Here is a 20,966-nt window from a genome sequence, read left to right on the forward strand (position 1 = left end):
AAATTTAGCGCTATATTAAGCAATCGTAATTGGACTTATGTAGAAGTCACAACTATTTGAGGTCAGGCAATAGAATTTTGGTGTTAATGCATGTTAGAGACATAGTATAATGGACTATGCTCATGAAACATACCACACACAAAAAGAATATGCAAAAGAGGTGGCCTAATCTCATCCATACTCAAGTTGATTTTTCAATCAACTAGCTTTTGGACTTTGAGATATCATAGGCCAAATGAGATGAATGCATCAAGAAGGGAAATGAGATGAAGAGGGAAGGGAATGGATCAAAACTCAAATTGGTCAAAGGAGGACTTTCACCAAATTAATATCATTCATTCATTTTGGGAGATGGAATGTACATTCTATCAATCCCCTAAATCCAATGATATTAACTTAACAAAGTCAAATCAACCTTGACCAAGGCCCAACAACATGAGTCAAACTTACACAAACCATCATAATAGGTCAACACAATTATTTGGCATTTATTCAAATTAAAAATACTAAAATAAGGCATTTAAATTAAATATGGTTTGTAAAATTCCTAAAACCTCATCAAAACACCAAAGAAATGGCCATGAGATTTATCATAGGTCAAACAAGGTCAAAGGACATTGGAGAAAAATTTTCAGAATTTTTAAAGACTTAAAAGTATTTTTAAACAATTAAAAATATTCACAAAATCAATTAAATCATGAAAAATATTAATAATGATCCAAAAAATAATTTTAATTCAAAATATGAAAGAGGAAATTTTTTGAAATTTTTTGGTGAAACTCTCATATTTTTTGGATCAATATTAAAATTAATATGAATTAATGAAAAACAAAGAAATAAAAATTAAAATCAAAAAATCAAAAAAACGTGGACCACTTGATTTCCCTCATTAATTGAGGTGGCAGATCAAGTGGTGTGAAACGTACGTTCCACCAAACACACGAGTCAGCGCGTTGTACCAAGGGTAATCACAACGAGCGCTCAGGATTAAAACATTTTGAAAGGATCCTATGGCTGGGAGACGTGCCAACGCACCGCCGGAGCTGTAACTCTGGTCTTCTTCTCCGGTGGACCTCACTTGACTGGTCCATCCTTAACCATCACCAAATAAAAAAGGAGGACATGATTTGAAAGAAAAAATATCGTAGAGCACGAATCTGACCTCAATTTTAACTAACTTCACATATATATAAAGATATGAGGAGTTGAATTTTAAGGTGTGTCAACTGAGTTGCTTCAATTTGACCTCTAAGCAAATCAATCTTCTTGCCTACATTGGTAGGACTTTAGACAACCAAAGATCCAAGAGAATTGATTAGAATTGAGTGAGAATCGAAGAGATGAAGTTTTCTGAAAATTACCTTCAATGCTGTGCAGAATTTGAGGTTGCTTGCTTCAAACACGATCTGATCACACTTGAGAAGCTTGCAGGGAGTGGTTAGCAATGGTGCAAGACTTTGGATCCTGGAGTTCTTGAATCTCCAAACAATTGAGATTCAAACTCAATTTTCAAATTGAAAATTATCAGGTTTTCCTTTAGAATGAAAGGGTTTCAATTGGGGGGCAGAGTTGGTGCACAAGGTGTGTTTGAAATGAGCTCAGAGGCCATGTATTTATATCATTTGGGATTGATAATTGCACACTTGAAAATTTGCTAAATTTGGCAATGTGATGCACAAGCTTGCATGGACGTGTACAGGCCCATGAAGCAATCCATTTTGATCCAATTGCAATTATACTGAAGTTCAAATGATGCTTGATTGGCAAGGCAATGTGAAATGGAGTTTTGGACATTTGATTTCCTCAAATGGTGCAACTCTATTAAAGCCATGTGCAGACCTAGCATACTTCATCCAAAAAGCATGAACTTGGGTTCTTTGGAAAGCATGGATCAAGGGGAACAAGTTTGATGTTGAACACTTTTCCATTTGGAGCTTTGATCATGGTGAATTTTGAGGTGGAAGTTTGGAAATTTCAACATGTTGAAAAAATTTCTAAGTGTCAAGCCATATATCTCAATATTCTATCTTGCTTAACTTTATATGTGAGCTTCAAATGAGAAAATTGTCTTCATCAAAGTTGTAGATATTTCAAAAAACTTAAAAATGGTCACCAATTTCATGTCATTTGGATTTATAATGATAGAGTTATGCATTTTTGAAGTTGAGGAAAATCACTTGTTCAATGGTATAGGTCAAAAATGACCTATAATGTATCCTCATATCACATGCTCATAAAAGTTGAATTAGCTCTCACTCCATACATCAAAGCTGAATTAGACATCTTGAATTGGATTTTACAACTTGGAAATATTTCATCTCATAAAAATGGAGCAAGTTATGGCCTTGGGAAGTTGACTTTCAAATTAGGGTTTAGACAAAATGACCTATAATGTTTAAACATAGAAAATGTTTTTTCAAGCAAAACTAGATCTAGGTCTAAACATGAAAGTTGTTTGGAATATCATTTGGAGTAACTTTTCTCTTGGAATCATTTTTATATGGTGAAAATTGTAGGAGATAGGATCTAGGGAGACCCAGTTTTGGTCAGATGAATTCATCTGGCCAACCACCATCAACTAACTTGCTAACCTTAAATTCTCTTGACTTTATTGGCTCATGGTAGATCATATATGAATAAGATGATGATTTTTGAAGTATCCCTTGATAAATTTGATCAAATGGTGAGATGGCTTGTTGGAGAAGTCACTCAATATACCTAGTCAAACTAGGGTTTCCAAGGCAAATCACTTCCAAACTCTTGAAGAATGCTTGATCAATATAACATGTAGGAATCAATGGAACTCATATATGATTCTCATAACCATTCTTGGATTAATTCATGGTTATGCTCTTTGTCATGAGGGCCTCGAACCCTAGATATGAATTTGATAAATCAATGTGATCATGCCTTACCTACAAAAGAGTTAGGCAAATGCAAAGACATATTTTGGTATTTTGGTTAGTAAAATGATAATATACAAGTATGATACAATCACATGGTGCTTGGTGATCTCTCCCAAAACAAACCCAATGAAAGAGGGGTAAGGAGGATGCCAAGGTATGATCCCAATGCTAGTGCTTATGGTGAAATTGCATGAGGGATCTTAGGGTCAAAATTGGGGTCTTACACATATCATAAGCATCATTGCGGTATCTTAGGGTCAAAAAATTATGCATTTTAATATTTAAGTCTCTCCAATCTCGTCGAGACGAAGATTTCAACCTTCATATCTCCGGATGGAGGAAACTTAAATAGGGGCAGTTGTAATACCATAATTTTCACCTCTAAGATCCCTTACCATTTGTATCATTTGCATAACATTAAGTTCATCAAATAGTTTTGTGTATATCCTTATGCTTTGCTAACCCCATAAAAATACAAAAAAAAATATATGTCTTGCTTTGCTTTGTTTATAAGTTAGGGTTTTGGCATCAAGAAGTTCAAGGGATGGATCAATCAAGGCTTAGTATGATCATAAATATCTTAAGATGATCAAGAGTCTCCCTCCATCTACAATCAAAGTTTGTACTCACATCAATTCAAGTTCATCAAGCCATAATTCATCTGACACTCCAAATTAGGTTTTTTTTGTCAAAGTCAGCTTAATATTGACTCTTTGACCAAAGCATGATACTATGACTTGAGGCGTGATCCAAGGTCCTCAAATGTATCCTCATAAATCACTCATATAATTTAAATGGATCAAGAAGTTAGGTTCATGAGCAGATGAAAGTTTTGAACACATTGATGAAAAGTCAACAGATACCTAAAGTCAAAGTTTGACTTTTAAGATTTTTGGTCAACTATGGACTTTTCAAGTCAAGGATCATGAAAATATTATCAATAAAGTCATTTGATCAAGTTTAATCAATAAAATCAAGATTACTTGCAAAAGGGGCAAAGATGGAGAATTTGGAATTTTCACTGTGTCCCTAAAAATCATGTCCAAGAACCAACTTTCCAAGGCCATAACTTGTGGTCCAAGCCACCATTTTCTTTGATACAATGATCAAATTAAAGGTATTGCTTCATACTTCAACTTTGTCCTAGGTGATGAAACCCCCCAAAAAATGCATGGATAAGGAGATATGGGGCCATGAAGTGGAGGATTTGTTTCTTTTAAAGTGATAAAACACTTAGTGAAATTTTCAGCATGTTAACCTAGTCAAATGACCAACTTTATGCCAATTCTTCATCAATATTACAATTGATTCAAGGAAAACTTAAAACATGAAAGTTGTAGAGTATGTTTCTAGCTTTCCAAAAAGTCCAAGATCACAAATTTATCACACTTGAGATTTGAGTTTCGAAGAGATGAACATAGCCTTCCAAAACTAAAATTTAGGTCATTCTTCATAGCAAGTCCTTGTTCAAATCCAAGCCAATGCTACATACTATTTCTTTGAAGGCTACTTTGCTTCTCAATCACACTCTAATAAAAAAGTTACACAAGTACTTGGTGTATTACACAATGAATTGAGCGATTAACCAAAACTTGATGCCATATTTGGAAAGATTTGCATAAAGCTCTATATCCATTTTCATAAAGGGGAAACTTTTCCGACAACTCTTGCTTGGAGCTTCCAATTTTTTTTCTATAGATCACAAGCAATCCTTAGAGGATAGAAGCGGCCTCTAGAAGTTAGAAAAGCATGACTCATCTCCTCTTTTCACTCCACCTTTCATCATGATCAATTTTTGTATTTTGTGCAAAATGAAACCAAATGATCAAACTACCATTCCATATGAACCAAACTTGATTTCTGAAAGTTACTTAGACCATGTGGAGCCTCTATAAATATAGAGTCAAGCCTCAAATCATCACACACCAGAACTTGCACAATAACACCTTTGTATCAAATTCTCTCTACCTCAAAATCCCAAGTTCCATTTCTGTTGAAATTTCACTCAACCAACCATCCAAATATCTTCTAAACATCCATTAGAAGTTGTCTAAACACTTAAACCACTTATGTAACATCAAGATCATCACTTTCTAAACCTCATTATCATCACTTGCGAGAAGATTCAGACTGAAACGTTGGAGCAGTTGCAAAATAAACCAAGCACTCAAACGCTCTCCTTAAGGTTCAACAAAGCTAAGGGGACCACTATCTTGCTTTTGGAAGTTTGAGAAAAGCCATTGGACCTTGCTCCAATAGGTAAGGATTCTTTCACTTTGAAACTCATCATACATACATCATTATTGCTCGTTTCTAAAGTGAAAATGTAGACATTAATGTATTAATTGTGTTCCTTCAACTATTTGCAATTTGTCATGCTTGTGTTAGAAGTTGTTGATAGTTGAATAGTTATGATTTGTGACTGGTTTTAAGGTTTGTGTGCATTATTCTTTGAGTTTCAGCTTGTGAAAATTATACCATTGTGTTCCTTGTGATAAACTAAGCAATTTTGGTTTTTACAACTTTAATTTTCATGGGAAAATGGGGGAGTTATGAGTGTTGGAAATTTGGAAGAAAAAAAGAAAAAAAAAAGAAAAAATTGTGAATGAGGACGAAGGAAGAAGGTGACGCCATTTTTTATTTTTTAAATGTTAATTTGATATATATTGTTTCGCTTCCAATTAGTCCATGACTCGGGCATTGTGCCGTAGTTGATGAAGCATGTGTTTGGAGTGTGTTTGTGAGCCTTAGGTATGGGGTTTGAATCCCCCTGCCCCAAAACTTTTATTATTTTTCTTTTACCAAATTTATTTTTCTTATCTTTTTCACAACTTCAAATGTTTATTTCTATGAGTATTTTTAATCTTTTTGAGCCATACTTTTTCACGCTTCTTATTTGTCCTCCTTATTTTATGATTCCACAAAAGAAATGCCAAAAATAATATTTATTCCATGTATTTTTACTAGGTTGAAAATTGGTCCTTTTTAAGTGTTTTATGCATTTCAAATGACTTTCTTTTGATGTTTTCCTTAACCTAATGGACCTTAAATGTTTGTATAACTTTGTTGTGTTGTGTTTAGGCCTTGTTCTATGTTTATGACATATTGTTTTGACTTGGTGCCTTCCATACCATTATTAAAATGACTTAAACTCGAAAAGTATGTTGATTAAACAATCTTGAGATTAGGGTTTTGGTTAAGAACTTTGCAACAACACCTTGATCCATTACTAGAGCTTCCACTTGAGTTTGTTCCTCTTCATGTCTCTGAATTAATCTATGGCTTGTTTGTTTATATCTTGATTGTTCAAGCATTCATAGTTGCCTAAATGTAAACATGTTTATACCTTGGTAGGACTTAGGACTTAACTTGTCTCCCACATGTCTTTGCTTCACAATGATGCCTCCCTATTTAGGGTTTTGCTTTGTACATGTCATCTACACTTTACTCACAAGTCACCTTGAATATACACTTGTTTAATCATGTCTTGTGATACTACACTTGTATTCTATCTCAATTTGTGGTGTTATATCCATGTCATGTAATTGTTTATCATTTCATTCAAGTATTTCCTTCATAAACTTCCATAATATTGAATATGTATCTCATACTTGTTCATGTGCTATCTCCTGTGGTGTCATGTAAACCTTTTTCATATCGTGTTTATGTTCATCATGCCTCAAAAACATGTAAGTAGCTTGTTCATGTCTTACCAATTTATGTATCTTTATGTATCTAAATCCAAGGGAAATGATCCTATGTTGACTTCCTAGTCATGTACTGTGTGTTTGTTTGTTGACTTTGTTTGTCCATTCATGCATTTACCCTAAACCAAAACCTACCCCTTTTTCAAGCTAAAACGCCCACACAAACCTTGACTTAATTTTAGTAAATGAATTTTTCAATTACACTTTCAAATGCTTTAGTACACATGAAGCATCTCAAACTCAAACTTTGACTTACCTTTAGTCAAGTAACACTTTCCAAAACACTTTTTACCCCTTTTATTGCCTCATTCAAAAATGCAAACAACTTTTAAACCAAAACATAGATAAATTCAAAAGGTTCTTGTAGAGTACTACAAATGCTTAGGATGTTAATACCTTCCCTTTGCATAATCATCCCTCGTACCTTTGATCTCTACTTGCTTTGCTTCTAGCTTTACTATTCGTTATGTATGTTTATTTTTGGGTTTATTTTGAATATTTTCCCCTTCCCTTAGAAAAATAAAAGTTCGGTGGTGATATCAATATTTTGCGATTCAAGTTAATCCAATAGCTTGGTCTTTGATTCTCATCGCGATACAATCGAATATGAACAACATGTATCCACTACACATGATGTATGGAAGAGGAAGGCCACATCCATCAATGAAATACATGCCACCACCACCAATGCCAACACACCCTATGGAAAATCGTATTACTCGTGTTTTCAGTGATGAGAACACTGAGAGTTGCAGCATCATGTAAAGTAATTAGTAATTATTTACTAGTGGCTAGTTTGTTTTTCAGGTTCTATTATTTTGTCTTTGGTTGAATAGAAAGGTACTCAACACAAATGGTCTTCTGAACCTGATCGAGGAATTAAAGGATTTGGGGTTTAGTCCTTGGTCGATATGTTTTGTCAAGTCTGTTATATTTCCAAACCAAATCAAACAGACAGTATTAATTTTAACATCTAAACTTGCATATGTTGCACAAGAGAAATTTTTCTAACAATTTTTCTCACATTCTTCAAGACTCGGTGTCCAACAACTTTACTCCTGAGTGCTTTAGAAATCCATCTCCAATACGATTTGACCTTATTCTTCTAACACATCCACCAGACCAATCTAAAGAATCCCACTTTTCATTGTACTTGGGAACAAAACCTTCCAAGCATTGACATGTTCTTGGAGAGTTTGTAATATTGCATATAGAATTGGCATCGCAACTTGAATAATATTCACAATCTCTTTACATATCTGACTGCGATACCTGATGGATTAAGCCAAAATCTAGTAATAGTTTTTTTTGTTCAATGTTTCATACTCTTATGAAACTTCCTTATCAGTAAACATGAGTAATAGGATTTGCCATAGGGTGTGATGGCATTGGTGGTGGTGACATGTAGTTCATTGATGGATGTGGCATTCCTCCTCCATACATCATGTGCGGTGGATACATGTTGTTCATATTCGCTTGTTGTTGTTGTTGCATCATCATAGCCGCCATGTATTGTTGTTGCTGTTAAGGAGAAAGGAAGCAAGAAGTAGAAATTAAAGCTGATGCAATTTTACTTAGTCCCATGTTGATTTTGTTTCAAATATTGGAAGTGTTTATAAAGCTTCAACATACATAAGTTATTGCTTAAGTGAAATAGAATGATAATGGGTCTGTTGGACTATTGATATATCTAATGGGCTTCAATTTTAAAGGTTTTAGCTAATTAATTAGTGTAGAAACATATTAATTCAATTTATTAAATATTAATTCATTTAAAAATATATTAATTAATAATTATCCTAGTCACCCTTGCCACATAATTAAAAAATATTTTTTTATCTCAATCATCAATGCCACATCTGCAAAAGTGGAGGGGGACCATAAAAATCCAAATACCATCAAAATTAAGGAATCAAAATCGCAGATTTTGTAATAGGGGGACCAATTGTTTAAAACGCTCAAATTAAGGGGACCAAAATGCATTTAAGCCAAACATATATTAGTTATTTTCATGAAAATATCATTAATTTTTGCTAACTTGATAATGAATGTGAGACATTGAACTTTAAGTAATCAATTTAGCTATACAAAAAATCACTAACTAAAATAAGTTTTATAGATAATTATGGGTCAGTTTGTTTTAGCTTTATAAAAAAAAATCTTTTTTCTTTGTATTTTTGAAAATGGATTGTATAAAAATATTTTTTTAAATATTACAAGTTTTTCTAAATTTGTTTTTTATAAATTAAAAGACTAATTTTGACATTCTATAACATAAATATAAATTATTGAAGATCAAAATATAGTAAAAATCATAATTTTTTCAAAAAATTGTATCTCGAAAATGATTTTTATAAAAAGCTATTTGAAATAGCTTCAAAATTAAGTGATTTTTTAAAATTTTGATATCCAAATTTTTTTCCGATAAAATGAAGAAATATCTAAAATAATATTTTAAAAATAACTATTCAAACCAAATTTTTATTTGAAACTTTTATAAAAAATAATTTATAAAATTCTTTTACACCAAAATATATCACACTATAAAAATCATTTAAAAAAAATCAAAACAACGGACCCTAAATCTATGCCTAATTATTCATTTTCTTCTTAAGCAAGATGAAATCCAAATTCAATACCCCACCACCACCATTTCAGAATCATCCAACACCATTAAATTTACTCTCTGATTGTGCATTTTATTTTGTTGTTTTGTATGTTATGCCAAATCGCTAGTTAAATTCCTTTAAATGTCATCGTGAGTTTGTCTCCATTTGTCTTAAAACTGTGTTTTTCTTAAATCATGATCGCAATATGGACTCATACAAACTTGAAATCAACTACAGGCTTTTAATTTACTATAATTTGCTTGAAAAACTCGTTCAACTATGCTGCAAAAATACTCGATGTGATACAGGGTTTTAATTTTATCTTGTCATCTCTCATTTAAATTTGACACTTCTATAATTTCATAATTTCAAAATTGCTCCTAAATAACATTTGAAACAAATTTTGGTTTTTTTACAAAAATAATCCACTTTTTAAAGAAAATTCCCAAAATTGATTTCAAAAAAAATCTCAAACTACCCCACTTTTAGGAGGAGTCGCCAATTGAATTGGAGACTCCTCTTAAAACTTGAATGGAGGCGCCAATTGGATTGGCTAGGGCAGATGCCCTAGCCAATCCAATTGGCGCCCCTTGTGTAGGGTTTAAGAGGAGTCGCCAATTCAATTGGAGATTCCTCCTAAAATGCAATTTTTGTGTTATAAATAGATGCGCTGTGTGAGTAATTGTTCCACATCGCATATAATCATTTAACAATTATGTTTGGTGTTCGTCGCCGATATGGAAAGGTGATTTATGCGAGAGACAAACCTCAGATGCTGATGTTGTTCTGGAACATCACTACGTTCGATCAACTGAAGAGGGAGCTGGTTCGTTGGTTAGATGGAAAAATATCAGAAGGGGAAAAAATTAGAATATTGAGAGACTTGACAGTATCTTTGGTTGGGTGCGAATGAAGACTGATAAGGATGCTAGGGAAATAATGTTCGGTCGAGACGACATCAATTTGATTGTTGTAATCGGTTAGAAATATTTATGTTTTCAGATAGCTTATGATGTACTGATGTTTGTTGTGAACCTCGTTGTAACAAAAACTTAATGATATATAATGATTGAAGGTTACAGAAATACAATGTTACAAAAAGCTTAAGACCTAGATGATGCTCCTCGATTGGGACAGTTGTTCTTGTTGTGTCCTGGTTGACGACAGATACTACATAATCTTATTATTTTATCTGTGGAATCCATCTCTGTTATGATACGTGTGCTGTTTGGCCTTCCTTTTTTCTTTCTACGCATCTCGTCATTGTGCCAAACAATATCACCTTCATATGGAGGCCAGTAATCCTCCATTGGTAGTACTGAGAAGCTTTGATTATATACATTCATGATGGTGTTGGCCTTGTACACATCAGATAAATGGCTATAAGCATCTTGACGAGTATAAGCGCATGCTGCAATGACATGGGAGCAAGGTATGCGGAAGGCCTGGAATTTTCCACAATCGCACCAACTTCTGTTTAGTCTAACAACGTAGGCTAAATTTGGTCTCCCCTCGTTGTGGTCCATTGTTTCCTGGACGCTGAAAATTTTTCTATGCCTATGACGGTCAAAGACCGAATACACACAACACCTTGTCCGTCAAACATTCCGTTCAACCAACACACAAACATACAACTAAAACATTTCATACACCCAACCCCAATACCAAGAGCATACCCCATACCACCACCAACAAATTGACCATCAACCTGAGACTCAACATCGCTTCGCACCCACCCCATCACCCTACCAAAGTCGCCTAAGCCAGAACATCCAACGATCATTCAACACCAACCGCCCCTCCTCCTACCGTAGCCAAGAAGCCCAAACCTCACAAAACCAAAACATCCAACAACCCTATCTCTACCAAACACCCCCAACAACCTTTCCAACCTTTCCTCAACGCATCGTTCACACCCATGTCTCCCTTCAACCATCTCGGTCGCCCATCAATGAGTCAACCACATCCCAACTTCTCTAGCATGGGTCATGAGCTCAGCTACGGCGGTACACCATCGATGCATACTGAAGACTATGCCGAATTCTCTAACTACCTCAACAGACCTTCTCCTGTAGTTGGTAGTGACGCTCCTGGCCCCTCAGATGCTCAAATATCGGTACAAAATCGTCAACGTGGGTTAGGGCCACGGGTTAGGGTAGCTAGAGGATGTGGGACCGGAGGTCGGTTAGATGATCCCGGTCATCACCATTAGGTTTCTTTGTGTAAACGACAAATTTTATTAATATCAAGTGGTCCTATATCAAATTTATATATCACGTATACCATTTACCAAAAAAAATTGTATTTTAGGAGGAGTCTCCAATTGAATTGGCGACTCCTCTTAAACCCTACATAGGGGCGCCAGTTGGATTGGCTAGGGCACCTGCCCTAGCCAATCCAATTGGCGCCTCCATTCAAGTTTTAAGAGGAGTCTCCAATTCAATTGGCGACTCCTCCTAAAAGTGGGGTAGTTTGAGTTTTTTTTTTAAACCAGGGGTATTTTGGGAATTTCCTTGAAAAAGTGGGTTATTTTTGTAAAGAAAAACCATAAATTTTAGTATAATTTTAAAACTGCTTCTAAATAACATTTGAAACAAATTTTAGTATGGAATTTTTATAGGCAAATTAGAATTTCCGATACATATTAAATTTTTGATAATGTATTTATATTTTCTGATATATCAAAATTTATGAAATTTACATGAACTTACAAATATCATCAGAAATTCTAAATATTCTAATTTATACCAAAAATTTCAACCAAATTAAAATTTCCGATAATTTATATTCAATAAAATAAAATAATTTTTTTAATACTATACCCTTTTTTACAAAAGGGTATAGTGGTAAAAGTGCTTTAAATGGGGTGTCGGGTATAAGTGTGGGAGTGACAAGTTAAAATGATATTTTTTACCCAAATAATCCAGCTTTTCAAAAAAAATCGAAAATAACTCACGTTTTAGATAATTTCTCAAACTACCCCACATTGAAGCACTTGTGTTAGTTCAATTAACGATTACTCTTTAATTTAAAGAGGATGTGTCAATTGGATTGACTTCTGCACCTAGCGTTGTCAATTCAACTAGCGCCTATGTGTTTGATTTAAGAGGTGACACCAATTGGTCTATGTGTGTTGTGTAATTTTTTGAAAAAAATAGTGGACATTTTATATAAAAGTCGAAATCGTACAAATTCGTATTAATATTAATATACGTTTACATACGAATACCAAAAATACTAATGTCATTGACTTGGATGACCCAACCGACCTCCGGTTCCACATCCCCTAGCTACCCGAACGCGTGACCCTAGCTCACGTTGATGATTCACCCCAGGTGTTTGAGGATTTGAGGACCCAGGAACATCACCACCATCTACAGGAGATTCCTTAAGATATTCCGATAAATCCACGTAGTCTTGTGTATGCCATGAAGCGCTACCGTCATAGCTGAATTCGTGACCCATGCCAGAGTAATTGAGGTGTGTTTGAATTATTAGAGGGTGAACAGGATGATTGAAGGGCGACATTGGAGTGAACGATGCATCGAGGAAAGGTTGAAATTATTTTTGTGGTGTTTGGTAGCCATATGGTTGTTGCATGTTTTGGTTTTGTGATGTTTGAGCTTCTTGGCTATAGTAAGAGGGATGGTTGGTGTTAAATGATCGCCGAGTGTTTTGGCTAAGGCAACTATGGTAGGGTGATATGTTGGATATCTTGATGATGATCTTCTTGTTGGTGGTGGTATAAGGTATGCTCTTGGTATTGTGGTTAGGTGTTTGGCATGTTAAGGTCATATGTTTGTCTGTTTGTGGGCCGATAATTTTGTTGGATAGTGGGTTGTGAGTAACCAGTCTGGTAATATTGTGGGGGTTAGATGTTGAACCTTCTTGTGGGTAAGTGACATGTCATGGGTCGTATAGATACATATCCTCGGCGAGGAACTCAAATCTAATTGAGTTGTACCAAGCCATATAATTACGATTTGATTTTTCTTCGGGTGGCATCATAGCGCCACTTAAGACATGATCTTGTCGGTGCTTCCATTTTCGACACTTAGATCTAGCGAAGCCTTACCAAGGGTTGAAGTTCCATTGGTCGTTAACTATTCGTAGATGCCATTCTCCGAGGTTTATCAGGGTATATAGGATGTGTTGAAACATACCGAACTACAATTTAACACAGTCACTACGGTGCATCTCCAAAATGGTGAACCTAATGATCGGTGTGCATGCAGTCCAAACGGCTGCATCTTATTCGTTGATTTCATGTTCATGATCTAAGTTTAGATATGGACGCCAAATGAACTGAAATGGGAAAATATATTAGATTATATAATGGATGATATTAAAAATAAATTATTACAAATTAATTTGATTAATGGAAATACATTTGTTGGTCGAAGGTGGTCCAAGAGATTGTGATACTGGCTAATACAATATCTAGGACATCTGTTCTAACTCATACCACGAGCCGACCATCTGCACCAAAAAAGTAATTATATTATTTAGCGATAATAATCGGTAAAGTAAGTAAATATAGTTAATATTAAGAACTTACTTTTCTGTGTACGGAAATGTGAACGGGTTGTGGTTGACGGGCGCTAGGGACAGTTGTCTGGACCAACCTCATGCTTGGAGCAAAACAACGCATCCAAAAAATATAGATGTGTCTTTATGTGCATTTTTACACAAAGAGCTATACAAATAAGCCAAACAAGTGGACTCCTAACTATAACTTCTTATTTTATCTACATGTCTTAATAAGGATAAATACATGACATGCATACTAGAACCACTACTTCCGGGAAATAAAAATTAACAAATTAAAAGCATAATATAACACCTAGTTTTTATTATTCGAGATTCTTCGATAGAATTTTCATCTAATTGTAAGATCTTGTAATATACCTTAAGGCGCGAAAGGAGTATACCTTCACCTCTCGAGTTATCATCTAACAACTCGGAATCCAAGAATCATGCAAATTGAATTCATATAGTTGGTTTTTCCATTTACCGTCGTACCCTCGATAGGCAGCCCCAATAACATGTACACATCTTCTAACGTTACGATACATTCACCGGTTGGAAATCTGAATGTGTGTGTCTCAGGATGCCATCTTTCACATAAATCTAGAATAAACTTATTATCAACCGACCAAGACATGATTTTGCTAACATGTTCAAAATCGGCAAGGTCGGCATAAGGTTGAATCAACTCGTCGATGGAAACAAAGATAAAGAAGAAATCGATACACATGTTGATCATATGTTGAACAACAACACTGAAGATGAAGATCATCGAGCGCCATTACCTCCAAGTGATGTATATTGTTTGCCTTAACATATGACAAACATGGACTTGCATGAAGATGACACATCCAACGAAATTTTTTACAACCCGTATATGCGGTCAGATGGTGAGTTAAAGTGGGAGACAGGTTCCACACTAAAGAAGAATGTGTTTGAGCTATCAAACAATTTCACATGGATAATTCTGCTGATTTCAATGTGAAACACACTGATTCGAGAAGGCATGTTATTTAATGTCGTAACATTCTTTGCAAGTTTCGGGTGTCCGCGTCTCACATGAAGAGAAGTGGTTCTTGGCAGATAACTTGTATAGACCCACCTCACAGTTTCACTGCCACTATTATTGTACAGGATCGCCAAAAATTAAGCATTGAATTCATATATCAAGACTTTTTGCCGCTTGTTAATAAGGACCCGTCAGTGAAGGTGAGTATAATAACATCTCATATTGTCACACGATATAATTATACTCCATCGTACAAGAAAGCGTGGATTGCAAGGATAAAGATTGTTGAACATGTATTCGGCAACTAGGAGGATTCATGCAAAGAATTGCCATGGTTTTTATGGGCACTTAAGACATACGCATTGGGACTATTACAATTATGGAGACATTGCTAGCATTTACGCCAGACGGAACTTATGTTGGTGGAAATAGAATATTTCACTTACTCTTTTGGGCGTTTCAACCATGCATCAAAGGTTTCGCATTCTACAAACCTATTATTTAAATTAATGGAAAATGGTTATACGGAAAATACAAGGGCACCTTGCTTATGGCTGTTGCACAAGACGACAACAATAATGTCTTTCCCATTGCCTTTTCTCTGGTTGAAGGTGAAACCGCTGGTGGTTGGGGTTTATTCCTTAGTCATCTCATAACACATGTCGCTCCACAAGCCAATCTTTATTTTATTTCAGACATACATGCTTCTATTGAGTGTGGTTACAATAACCATGATAACAGATGGCATAATCCTCCTTCTACACATGTCTATTGCATTAGACATATCGCATAAAACTTCATGCGTGCAATCAAAGACAATAACCTTTGCAAAAAAGTTGTGAATGTAGGGTATGCTCTAACTCAACTGTCATTTCAACACTACCGTGACAAAATTAGATTATCAAATGCAAATGCAGGAATGTTGGGGGATAACATATCATTGGAGTAGTGGACAAGGGCATTTGACGGAGGATATCGATGGGGCCATATTACAACAAACCTTGTGGAATGCATGAATGACGTCTTCAAAGGCATTATAAATCTACCAATAACCTCATTGGTGAGAACAACCTATTTTAGGTTGGCATCGACCTTCGCAACCAAAGGCGAAAGATGGAGTGCAAAGTTAACGTCAAGTCAATTATTTAGTGAATGTTGCATGAAAGTGATGAAAGAGGAAACTATCAAAGTTAGCACACATGCGGTTACAATTTTTGACCATCATAGGAAAACTTTTAGTGTACAGGAAACATTGGATCACAATGAGAGGAGGCCAAATTTATCCTATGTTGTCAGACTAAACAGAAGTTGGTGCGACTGTGGCAAGTTCCAGGAATTTCGTATACCTTGCTCCCATGTCGTTGCGGCATGCACACATACTCACCAAGACACTTACGACCATCTATTTGATGTTTACAAGGCCATTAACATCATGAATGTCTACAACGAAAGCTTTCACAGTGCTAGCAATGGAGGAATATTGGTCTCCATATCAAGGGGACATAGTTTGACACAATGATGAGATGCGAAGAAAGAAAAAAGGACGGTCAAATAACACACATATTAAAATAGAAATGGATACACCTGATAAAATGATAAGATTATATAGTATATGTCATCAACCAGACACAATCGGAAAAATTGTCCCAATCTCTGAGCAACCTCTTCATCATAATTTAGTTTCTCCTTTTAATTTTGTAACCTTTGATTTTGATATATTAATAACTTTTTGTTACAACAATGTTAACAACAAACATCACCCCAACTTAAACACACTTAAAAATAACAACACTTTTCAACAAGAAACCAAATATAACAAAACGAAAATTGGTGACAAGTCTAGATAAACAACACATACAACAGATATCAAAACAAATATAAATATTTAACCACAAAATTTAAACACAATATTTCTAATTGATTACAACAATCAAACTGATATGATTTGGTCCCAACATCATTTACCTCGCATCCTTGTCATTTTTAACTCACATCCACCCACACACGACATTGTGTCTCTCAATACTTCTAATTTTTTGCCTTCATGTATGTTTCCGTCTAACCAACAAAGCAGCTCTCTCTGTAGTTGCTCGAAACTACAGATGTTCCAGGAGAGAATCTCCATTAGAGGTTTGTCTCTAAAATAAATCACTTTCCCATTGCGACGACAAAGGGGAACCATATTTGCAATATAATGAGAAAAGGTGTAGAAAAATGAATCACATCACACCTCTATTTATACTAAAAATTACACAACACACATATGTGACAGACCAATTAGCGTCACCTCTTAAATCTAACACATAAGCGTCAATTGAATTGACAGCATTAACTACAGAAGTCAATCCAAATGTCGTCTCCTCTAACGTATTTTTTTTAAAGTGCACTAGTTTGAAAAATCATGTGAAGTGTGAGTTATTAAAAAAAACTGAGTTATTTGAATAAAAAATTTAGTTAAAACCTCTCGATTAAGACATCAAAAACCTTTATTCTTGCAAATAGCTTGCTCGATTTAATTGCTTAAAATTCGAACTCTATAAATACTCAATATTTAAAGTAACAAACGCAATTCATTGCTAAATCAATCTAAAAAGTTAATCTAAATCATTTGACATTTTACGTCACTACCACATAACGTTATTGATTAATTTTGACTAACATTATTGACACAAAAGACTAATATGGTTCAAATTGAATAGTTAAATGATTCAAATTATTTTTTTAAAACTAAAATAAATTCTAAATACAAAATACGGAGATGGAAAAAATATATTAAATATTAAAATAACGACCGCGTTATTTTGAGATTTTTTTACCGAGATAACCCACATTTTCGAAAAAATTCCCAAAATACCCCACTTCCCTAGCCAATCCAATTGGCGCCTATGTGTAATTTTTAAGAGGGGGCGCCAATCCAATTGACTCCTCCCTTAAAAAAGCCTCAAATGAAAAAACCTCCAACATGAAAGTTGTAGATCTTTTCAAGACAATGAATTTGGATATAAATTTTGCATCATTTGGATTTTTTATGAGAAAGTTATGGGCAATTGAAGTTGGACTTCTGAGTTTTTCAACTATAATCTGACCTATAATGTCTTGCATTATTTCATGTGTTTCTTTTAGAGTTATGAAATTTTGTCCAACATAACAACTGAAGTAGACATCTTAAATTTTCCAATGCACTTGGTCCCACCTCAAAATAATTAAAAATGAGTGAGTTAGGTCCCTGCGAAGTTGACCCAAAATTAGGGTTTCTGTCAAAATGACCTATAATGTTTTGAAATGAATGATGAGCTTCCAAGTTTCAAATGGATTTTTGATGAACATGAAAGTTGTTCATATGGCGACTGTTGTTAAAACTTGAATGGAGGCGCCAATTGGATTGGCTAGGGCAGGTGCCTTAGCCAATCCAATTGGCGCCTTTGTGTAGGTTTTAAAAGGAGACGCCAACTCAATTGGCGAGTCCCTCATAAAATGCCTTTTTTGTCTTATAAATAGATGCGTTGTGTGACCTATTGTTCCATAACTCATATAATCATTTGGCTATCATGTTTGGTGTTCGTCGCCGATACGGTAAGGTGATTTATGCGAGAGACAAACCTCAATTGGTGATGCTGTTTTGGAACATCACCATGTTAGATCAACTGAAGAGGGAGCTGGTTCGATGGTTAGACGGGAAAATACCAGAAGGGGAAAAAATCAGAAGTATTGAGAGACTTGACAGTATCTTTGGTTGGGTGCGAATGAAGACTGATAAGGATGCTAGGGAAATGATGTTCGGTCGAGACGACATTAATTTGATTGTTGTAATCAGTTAGAATTATTTATGTTTTCAGATGTTTTGTACTGATGTTGGTTATGAAACTCATTGTAACAAGAACTTAATGATATATAATGATTGATTGTTATAGAAATACAATGTTACAAAAAGCTTAAGATCTAGATAAAATGTTACAAAAAGCTTAAGATCTAAATAAAATGTTACAAAAATCTTAAGATCTAGATGATGCTCCTTGATTGGGACAGTTGTTTTTGTTGTGTCCTGGTTGACGACAGATACTACATAATCTTATCATTTTATCTGTGGAATCCATCTCTGTTCTGATACGTGTGCTGTTTGGCCTTCCTTTCTTCTTTCTACGCATCTGTTCATTGTGCCAAACAATATCTCCTTCATATGGAGGCCAGTAATCATCCATTGGTAGTACTAAAAAGCTTTGACTATATACATTCATGATGGTGTTGGCCTTGTACACATCATATAAATGGGTGTAAGCGTCTTGACGAGTATAAGCGCATGTTGCAATGACATGGGAGCAAGGTATGCGGAAGGCCTGAAATTTTCCACAATCGCATTAACTTCTGTGTAGTCTAACAGCGTAGGCTAAATTTGGTCTCCCCTCGTTGTTGCCCATTGTTTCCTGGACGCTGAAATTTTGTCTATGACGGTCAAACACTGTTACAGCGTGTGTCGTAGCTTTTATGCCCTCCTCTTTCATGACCTTCATGCAACACTCACTGAATACTTGTCCGGACATTAACACTGCACTCCATCTTTCACCTCTGGTTGCGAACATAGAAGCCAACCTATAATAGGTTGATCTTACCAAGGCGGTTATCGGCAGATTTCGAATCCCTTTGAAAACCCCGTTCTTGCATTCCACAATGTTTGTTGTCATGTGGCCCCATCGACAACCACCGTCAAATGCTCTTGTCCACTGCTCTACTGGGATGTTATTTATCCATCTCCCCGCGTCTTCATTAGACAGTCGAATCTCATCACGATAATATTGAAATGACGGTTGAGTTAAAGCATACCCAGCATTCACCACCTTCTTGCGAAGATTCTTATCTTTTATAGCACGCATGAAGTTTTGTGCAATGTGTCTGATACAGTAGACATGTGTAGAAGGAGGATCATGCCATCCGTTGTCATGGTTGTTGTAGGCACTTTCGATGGCAGCATGTCTATCAGAAATCAAACATAGATTGGCTTGTGGAGCGACATGTGTTCTGAGATGTCGAAGAAAGAAACCCCATCCACCAGCCGTTTCACCTTCAACAAGAGCAAAGGCAATGGGAAATACATTGTTGTTACCGTCTTGTGCAACTGCCATGAGCAAAGTACCCTTGTATTTTCCGTATAACCAGGTGCCATCAATTTGCAGGAGAGGTTTGCAGAAAGCGAAACCTTTGATGCACGGGTCAAATGCCCTAAAGAGACGGTGAAATATTCTATTACCTGTAGCACAGGTTCCGTCTGGCATCATTGCTGGCACTGTCTCCAGAATTACCACAGTTCCTGGGACATAAGTTTTTAGTGCCCATAAAAACCGTGGTAATTCCTTGAATGAATCCTCCCAGTTGCCGAAAACCTGTTCAACAGCCTTTGTCCTCGCAATCCATGCTTTCTTGTAAGATGGATTATAATTATATGTTGTTCGGATGTGGGATATAATTATACTCACCTTCACTGATGGGTCTTTATTTACCAATGGCAGAATGTATTGACATATCAAAGTTGTGCTCAGTTTACGGTGATCTTGTTCAACGTTAGTTGCAACGCAACTGTGTGGTGGGTCTATTGAAGCGATCTCCCAAGAGTCATTTTTCTTCTTGTAAGATGCAGCCAAACGAAACTTACAAAGCATGTTACGACATTCGATAACATACCTTCTAGAATCAGTGCGTTTCACTATAAAGTCAGCAAAGTTGTTCATGTGGAATTTTTTGATTGCCAAGACACATTCTTCTTTGGTACGAAACATGTCTCCCACCTTTAATTCGCCTACTGGTCTCAGATACGGATTATAGAAGACACTGTCGGACGTTTCATCGTCGTGAAGATCCATATTTGTCATATGTTGAGGAGGATTGTAGGCATGACTAGGGGGTATTGGTGGTGGGTTAGCCTCATCTTCATCGTCGTTGTTCAGGATGTGATCAACCTGTATCTCAGTCTCCTCTTCTTCTTCATCAACAACGTCGGCTTCTACTTCTGCTTCTGGGTTGAGTTCATCTGACCATTGTGCATCATCTGCAGCATCTTCACCAGCTGCATCCTGATCGGTTAGTTGAGACTGTTGAGACGGTATACATGGTTGTAGAGTAATGTACAACTCGATACAATCCATGCTTGAATGTTCATGACTAAGAAACATGTTTTGAACATCTTCATCGTCTCGTATCTTAAGGGGGGAAAACTTGC

Source organism: Lathyrus oleraceus, chromosome 7 (assembly GCF_024323335.1).
Source record: "Lathyrus oleraceus cultivar Zhongwan6 chromosome 7, CAAS_Psat_ZW6_1.0, whole genome shotgun sequence".
Lineage (NCBI taxonomy): Eukaryota > Viridiplantae > Streptophyta > Magnoliopsida > Fabales > Fabaceae > Lathyrus > Lathyrus oleraceus.